This window comes from Anoplophora glabripennis, unplaced genomic scaffold, assembly GCF_000390285.2.
Source record: "Anoplophora glabripennis isolate ALB-LARVAE unplaced genomic scaffold, Agla_2.0 scaffold862, whole genome shotgun sequence".
Lineage (NCBI taxonomy): Eukaryota > Metazoa > Arthropoda > Insecta > Coleoptera > Cerambycidae > Anoplophora > Anoplophora glabripennis.
The window spans coordinates 93,045-100,350 of NW_019416938.1; the positions used below are offsets into that span (position 1 = coordinate 93,045).

The 7,306-nt window shown below is 30.2% G+C and overlaps 1 protein-coding gene across 1 annotated transcript in view; it reads right to left on the reverse strand.

Moving 5' to 3' along the window:
• The window catches only part of LOC108914837, a gene marked incomplete at its 3' end in the record, with an annotated part of 49,873 nt that extends 42,991 nt beyond the window's left edge, over nt 1-6,882 (reverse strand). Inside the window, exon 1 of the mRNA XM_018720740.2 lies at nt 6,710-6,882. The remainder of the gene's footprint in view (nt 1-6,709) is intronic.
• Between the last annotated feature and the right edge of the window lie 424 nt (nt 6,883-7,306).

Here is a 7,306-nt window from a genome sequence, read left to right on the forward strand (position 1 = left end):
TTAAATAGCTTGCTATAGAATTCCGGATCTAATTCCTACAGATTTCTTTCTTTGGCCTTAGCTAAAAGAAAAAGTTTACTCTTCGCCTTTAAATGATATTGATGAACAGAATAAGAGTAGAATTTCGGAGATTAAATGAAGAAACACTAGAATGTGTTTGTAGAGAGGGAGTGATAAACAGAGCTATTCTGTGTTTGGAAGCAAATGGAGGTCATTTTGAACATTTGAAGTAAGTATTGTTTTAAATTGTTATCTTATTATCGTATTAAAAATAAAATATGTTACTTTAAAAAACATAGTAACTTGTTTTGGCAGCTGGGTAAGAATAAAGCTACGAAAATTAGGGCGCATCTTTTTGTTGTTTTTCTAGCAATGTTTCTAATGAAACTATAGACTTAAAAAACACACCACACCACAGAAATGAGACAAACCCCAAATCCAAAGCCAAAGGCTTGTGCGGAAGGGGGCTACACTTGAAAAAAGGCGGACAAACACCCATTATCCATCGACATTGCTAGTGCCGACACAGGGGATCGAACCCGGACCAGAGTAGGAAGCCTAGCCGAGAAATGCTTGCCACCGCACTCTCGACCGACTGCGCTACAGTGGCGATACTTCCTTACATAGTTGAACGCAGAAAAAAATATCTTCCAGAATTGAAAAAAAAATATATAGTGTGCCATTTGAACAAAAACAGTTGACTATAACAATTTTGACATATGTTACCATGGCAACGATCTAATAATCTCATTTAATAGAGTTTAAGTGGCGATTTAAAAATATATTGGGTTTGTTATAGCTATTTGTTAAAATAAAAGAGATACAGGGCCGCGAATACCAAACTGAATCACCCGGTATAATGAACGTTCGTAATATTTACTTTTTTATGCTGTTTACGTTATATTTATCTCAATGAGTTTTTTTAGATTTGTGTAAACATTTTAATATATCGACACCAATAAATGATTTGATTTGATTAAGCATATATTATAAAGTTTGAACAGTAGTAAATAATTTGAATAATTTTTAATGTAGGATGTACTATATTATGAGATGGCAACACTTGCTTCCATATGTATAAGTGATTAAAAAAAAGAGAATGTAGTTATATATTTGTAGGTAAGTTGTGACAATATGTTTAAATAAAAAAATTTTTTTTTATTTAAACTTTTTTTCTACTGAAAAAAAGGTGGTTTGAAAAAAACTTTGTTTTAGTGTTCTGTAAATTCGGAAAAAGCGTTTTATGAATTCAGAAGTATCGCAGCAATAATCTCTGAAAAGGGTGTAAATAGAGGTCAATATTCAGTTAAGGGCTCGGTTAAGGGTATCAACTTTTTTAAATTTAATTAAAATTCGGTCAGCATAACCACGAAATGAAGTAGGAGAAGCGTGTCGAAAATACTTGGGGATTACTGAGATAAATTTTTTGGAGTGAATCCAACGAAAAAATTAAAAAAAAAATTAATTTTTTTTTTTTTTTGTCATAACTTGGTACTCCAAGTGGAGTACGCCTGGTACGCTCCACGTGGCACGCTTTGGGTAACGCTAATGGCGGCGGTTTTGCGAAATTTCTGAAAATCGGTTCAAAAAAATTTTTTTTCGAAAAAATTGTTCAAATAGTTTTTTTTTGTTTTCATAATTTCAAACACTTTTTGCAATAAGAATGTTAAAAAAAATCGGGAAAAACATGTTTTTTTCATTTTTTTACGGATTATGAGCATTTAAAGGCAAAAAAACGTGATCCTTTAATTTTTTTAAAAATTCAATTGAATGAAAAAAAAACGGCTTGATGGATCGAAATGAATCTCTGTAGGGCTTTTAGGGGTACAATGACCTGTAAAAGACACACTTAACATTAGTCATTTTCCCAATATTCTCAATGTGGCACGTGATTTTCTAGAAGACCCCTAAAAGTCCTATTTTTTACGATTCTTCAGTCATGTTAAGGATAAAAAAAAAAAATTCTAAAAAACCGTGCCAGGACCTTGTAGAGAATTCATTCAAGTTTCTGAAACCCACCGTCGATTTTCTGTGCAACCATTGGTTTCTGAGATATCGATGAACAAAGAGAAAATGATCCATTTTCATTCAAAGTCCGATAGCTCAGCGAGAAATGGTCGTATCGAGACCAAAAAAAAAGAAATTGAAATTAAATGAACAACCTATCTAATCCATAAGGTGGTTAAGTTGGAAAAAATTTTTTCAAGTCCGTACACAAAAAATAAGATCGAAAAAAATTTCGCAAAATTTTTTTTCATGATATTCATTACGATTGCGCGATACGTGTTACTTGAAAACATTTTTTTTGCAATATCCAAAAATTAGAAACTTCAAGCTTCAAATTGCTTTTTTTTACTCCAATACGACCATTTTTATCAAAGATACAGCCATTTGAAAAATCGCCGATAATTTAGATTTTTTTTTGACCTCTTAATTTTTTCCATTAGTGTATTTACAAAGCATGATTGTCAAATAAGAGGCGCTACATTAAACAAATCAAGAAAATGTCGCCATTTAAAGCTCTTGAAATTTTGACAATTTCATTGTACCTTCAACATATTGTCACAACTTACCTACAAATATATAGATGAGAAAAAGCGAAAAATTTTAAAGGAGGAAAACTAAAAGATGAGAGTTAAGAATGAAAAAAAAAAAAACGATTCGGATGCTATGTATACTGGACTTACTTTGGCAGAAGCAACGCACAAAGTATGTGGTTAAAGTACCATGGTCTTTCGGGTTATGTCGTGGTCCATGTACTTGGTTTTATTTGAACATTCCATGGCGATAGTTCGAGAAATTTTACCATACTTTTTATTACAGTGTACACAGTAAACAGTATCTGTAAACACAGACAGTGTTACAGTAAACTGTATAAAATATATGTACAAATTTTCGATTCACCCTGTAATAATATTAATTAAAAGTAGTAGCTGACATAAAAGGTTTACGTTGCACTCGATTTGTTTTATGGTGTATGTCATCAAACTTATAACAGTCATTACCGTTCAATCTGAATACAAATGAGGGGCAATTACACAAAGACATAATTACTCAAATTTAACAAGTAGTTCCGGAGCAGCGTAGCAGTTAATTATGCAGGCAATCGCTAATTAATATTTAAATTATATTACCTATATTTCGCTGGAATTCAAGGAACAGGAAGAATCTAATGTAAGAATGAAAACTGTTATATCCATCGCGCGATTCCTATATATCCGCATTTTAATTAGTTCGACCGCTTTAATTAGCAATAAGGTGCACCTTGCATATTATACATATATTAACGTTTACTTCCATTATTAAGATTTAGTATACAACAAAATAAAAAACATACAGTGAATTTAAATGAAGTAGTAACTACAATTATTGCCAAATAATTTTGAAACCAAAATTAGATAATTGTGCCAAAAATGCCTTTGTTCAAGCGATTTCTATTAAAAATACAGAATGTTTATGAAAAACATATTCGCAAAAATATACTAAGATATGTTTGAAGTAGATTCATGGAATTGGAAAATTGTTCGTTTCTCAAAAAACACTTTTCGGAATTTTTTGTTGCAAATGTAATTTAAAAAACACTGAAAAAAAACACGTGGCAAATTTCTACGTCACCGAATTTTCAAAAAACACAGTGAAGGTGCCTTACACAAAGGTATCCTTCCTAAAAACTTCGTTTCGGAAATAGAATGCATTAAAATTCCAAAAAACTCTTACGCCACTAATATTTAAAAAAAATTGTAAAAATGTTAGATTCTTAATACATATAAAAAATTATTATTTTCCCGTAATAGTTTTGTATTAGGTATACTATTTGAAAACATGGGAGAAAAAGTTTGTATAAGAGAATATCACTCATCATTATCTGTAAGAATATTTGATAGAATGGAATCTTAATGGTAAAACATGTTATTCGTACATTTATAAAAAAAATTCTATAACTGAGTTTACTATACCTCAACCATTTTAATTACACAACAAATAAAAAAATGTTAGATTCATTCTATAATGATTTCATTAATTATTTCAAACTGGTTTACAATTAATTGATTTAATTATCAACTATTTTAATTGAAATCGAAAACATAATCCATATTTCCACAACTTTATTAATTAGTTTAAACTGGTTATTAATTAAGTACTCGTATATGTTAATTTCTTTTGGTGAGATTTAAAATTAATTTCAGAATTAAAAATTTAAACTTTGTAGCATCCTTAAAAGAAATTCTAAAAAAAGTCTTACTTTTAAGTATTTGCTTATGACTACTTTGTAATCTCGAATATATCATTTTTCAAGTCCCTTAACTTTAATTTTTAAAACAGACATTTTGCACAATATTTGAATAATTGAGTGTGAAATTAAAATGCACTTAAAACATTAAATTATTCTATGGTTTTACAAAAATTTGGCATTGTCAAAGTTAAAGATACAATTTTCTTAATTTCAATTAAACTAATGCAAAAAATTAAAGGGTCCAAAGAATTTCCGAAATTTATCCGTGATTTTTGACAGATTTTATTTAGGTGAAAAATGGTTGTATCAGAAATTAGGAAAAAGCATTTTCAAGCTCTAAGATTCTAGTTTTTAGATCTTTCGGTCGAAATTTTTTAGGAGCTATGGTTATCATACAATTCTAAGAAATAATGTGACAAAAATTTCGCAAATTTTCCACGAACTTGGAAAATTTTTTTTCAGCTAAGGCATTGCATGGACCAGATTGTTTGTTGCTTTTTTATTCAGATTCAATTTCCTTTTTTTTAAATTTCAATACGACCATTTTTCATCGAAATATCGGACTTTTAGTGGAAAAGGATCCTTTTCTCTTCAATCATCCATATCTCGGCGACAAATGATCGTACAGAGAATTGAAGTGAAAGACAGTTTTGAAAACTGGAATAAATTTCCTATAACATGCTGCCACAACTTTTTGGAAAGAATTTTTTTTTCATTTTTTGCGAGAATTTTAAAAAACAGAAACAAAAAAGGGTTTTTTAGAAAATTGACGGCTAAATTAGAAATATTCACGAAATGACTAATGTTAAGTAGGACTTTTACAGTTCAATATACCCAGAAGAACCCTGTGAAGTTTCATCTCGATCTAGGGAACCGTTCTTTGTTTCAAAGTCAAACTTCTGAAAAAAATTAAAGGGTCACGTTTTTTGAGTCCTTGAAATAGACAAAAAATAGCAACATTTTTTTGTCGCCTATTTCTTGGAATTGCATGATACCGTAGCTCCCAAAAAAATTCGACCGAAAGATCTAGAACCTAGAATCTTAGAGCTTCAAAATGCTTTTTTTAATTCCCGATACGGCCATTTTTCACCTAAATACAGTCTGTCAAAAATCACGGAAAAATTTCGGAAATTCTTTTGACTCTTTAAATTTTTCGCATTAGTTTATATATGTAGAACTATGAAACATTTTATATTATTTATAAGGATTTTACTTATAAACCCCATTTTTTTACTTTTTGGAAGATATTAAACCAATATTAATTAATTATACACTGGCCTAGTACAAGCCTTGAAAAAACGTCATACATAGTATATTTTATTTGTAATATTTCTTAAGCAGTTTTTCTTATTTTGTGTACATAGGTATTTATATTCTAATTTTTTTGTGTATTTGTTACACTGTAAATTATAATGTTTTAATATTCAATAAACCTTTACCCCACAAAAATCAGTTAGGGCAATTGTAACAAACTTAATTTACTTTACTTTGAAATCTTGCAAACCATTTGAAACGTTAACTTACGTACTACCTAAACTGTGAAATGTTTGTAGTATCTATACGTCTCATTGTGTGATTTCAAGGTAGGAAAAAATAAGTTTGTCAGGTTTTAAGTGATCCTTGACGGATTATTGTGGTCAGGTATTTGTTTTTCTATTAAAATAGATCGTTTGTGATGTAAAATACCCAAAAAAGAAAAACTATGAAAATATGTTCTTCAAAACTGCTACATGTCAAAAAAGGGACCTTCCTATAAAACTATCGTCAAAATTCCAAGGAATATGGAAATTATCTGTGTGAATATTCTCGACTGTAATAGATACAACAGGTGTAAAAATATAAATGAAAATGGTAACAAGTATATTATTTTATGCAGGTATGCGAATAAAGTTTGATTGGTTTAAATACAATTTTTTTCTAATATTTCAAACCTACACCTAGATGAATTATTTATACGAGATACGAGTATATACGTTTTATTTCAATAACGCTTGAATAAAATCGTTAACTCCAAAACTGTTTATACATTCCAGTATTTTGTTTTTGTTACAGTTAGATCAACTGCAATTTTACTTAGCTCCCAAAAATTTTTAAATGTTTTATTATGGTGTTGAATTCGCTAGAAACGAAGCTCGATTTCATACAACAAATTTGGAAAAACTGTACATTACTCATTGATTCGTTGCCAAATATTCGGAAAAACCTAAACACCACTACTAAAGTTAACAATTTCTTCAATGTAATAAACAAAGGACTTTAATATAATTATAATAAAACCATTTCTTTCAGAGGATTTAATAGTAATGATTAATTTACGACAAAAAAACCAAACTTAATGTGTATTGTTCCCACGAAAAAAACTCAAATACTTGCAGTTTTCAACCAGTAACGTTACCTTGAGTCAAAATCGAAAGCAAATGAACAAGAACGAATCTGCTATGCCCCATAAAGAAAGAAAACACTACCGGAACTTACACAACTGATTCACACCAATTTTCAGTAGGCACAAAACTGAAGCACGCAGGAATTCAGAAATGTCTACGACTTGTCACTGCAGAGTCTTCTAATCGTCAGATTTCAGTGACGGAACTACATTTCAGAACACGAGGTCGATTGGACTGGGCTCAACGGGCGATGCGATCACTCACTCCGTTCGGCGGTGACTAAAACAAAACACTAATACCGCTCCTGCTGGCTGCAGGAAAGAAAGAATCGACAGGAAAGTCCAAGTAGCGCCGATCAGGGGCGTATGAGGAGAGATGGCAGGTACTGGAGGCATATAAATGTTTAAAATCATGTAAAATGTACCGCATCCATGTTGAAATAAAAAATGTTAAAACCGCAAAATATGCTAAAATCTTCGAAAATAATTTGTGGTATACGTAATTTGTAATGGTTTAGTTCTAGTTACACTATCTCAAGATATCTTTTATAAAATATTTATGTTTTGCTTAAATAAAGTAACAATGTACAGGGTGTCTCAGAGAAAAGTACTAAACATTCTAAAAGCGTATAAAAGATAATGCGATTCCAAGGGTAGGGAATATTTCCATAAGTAAAAATGTTGTGTTT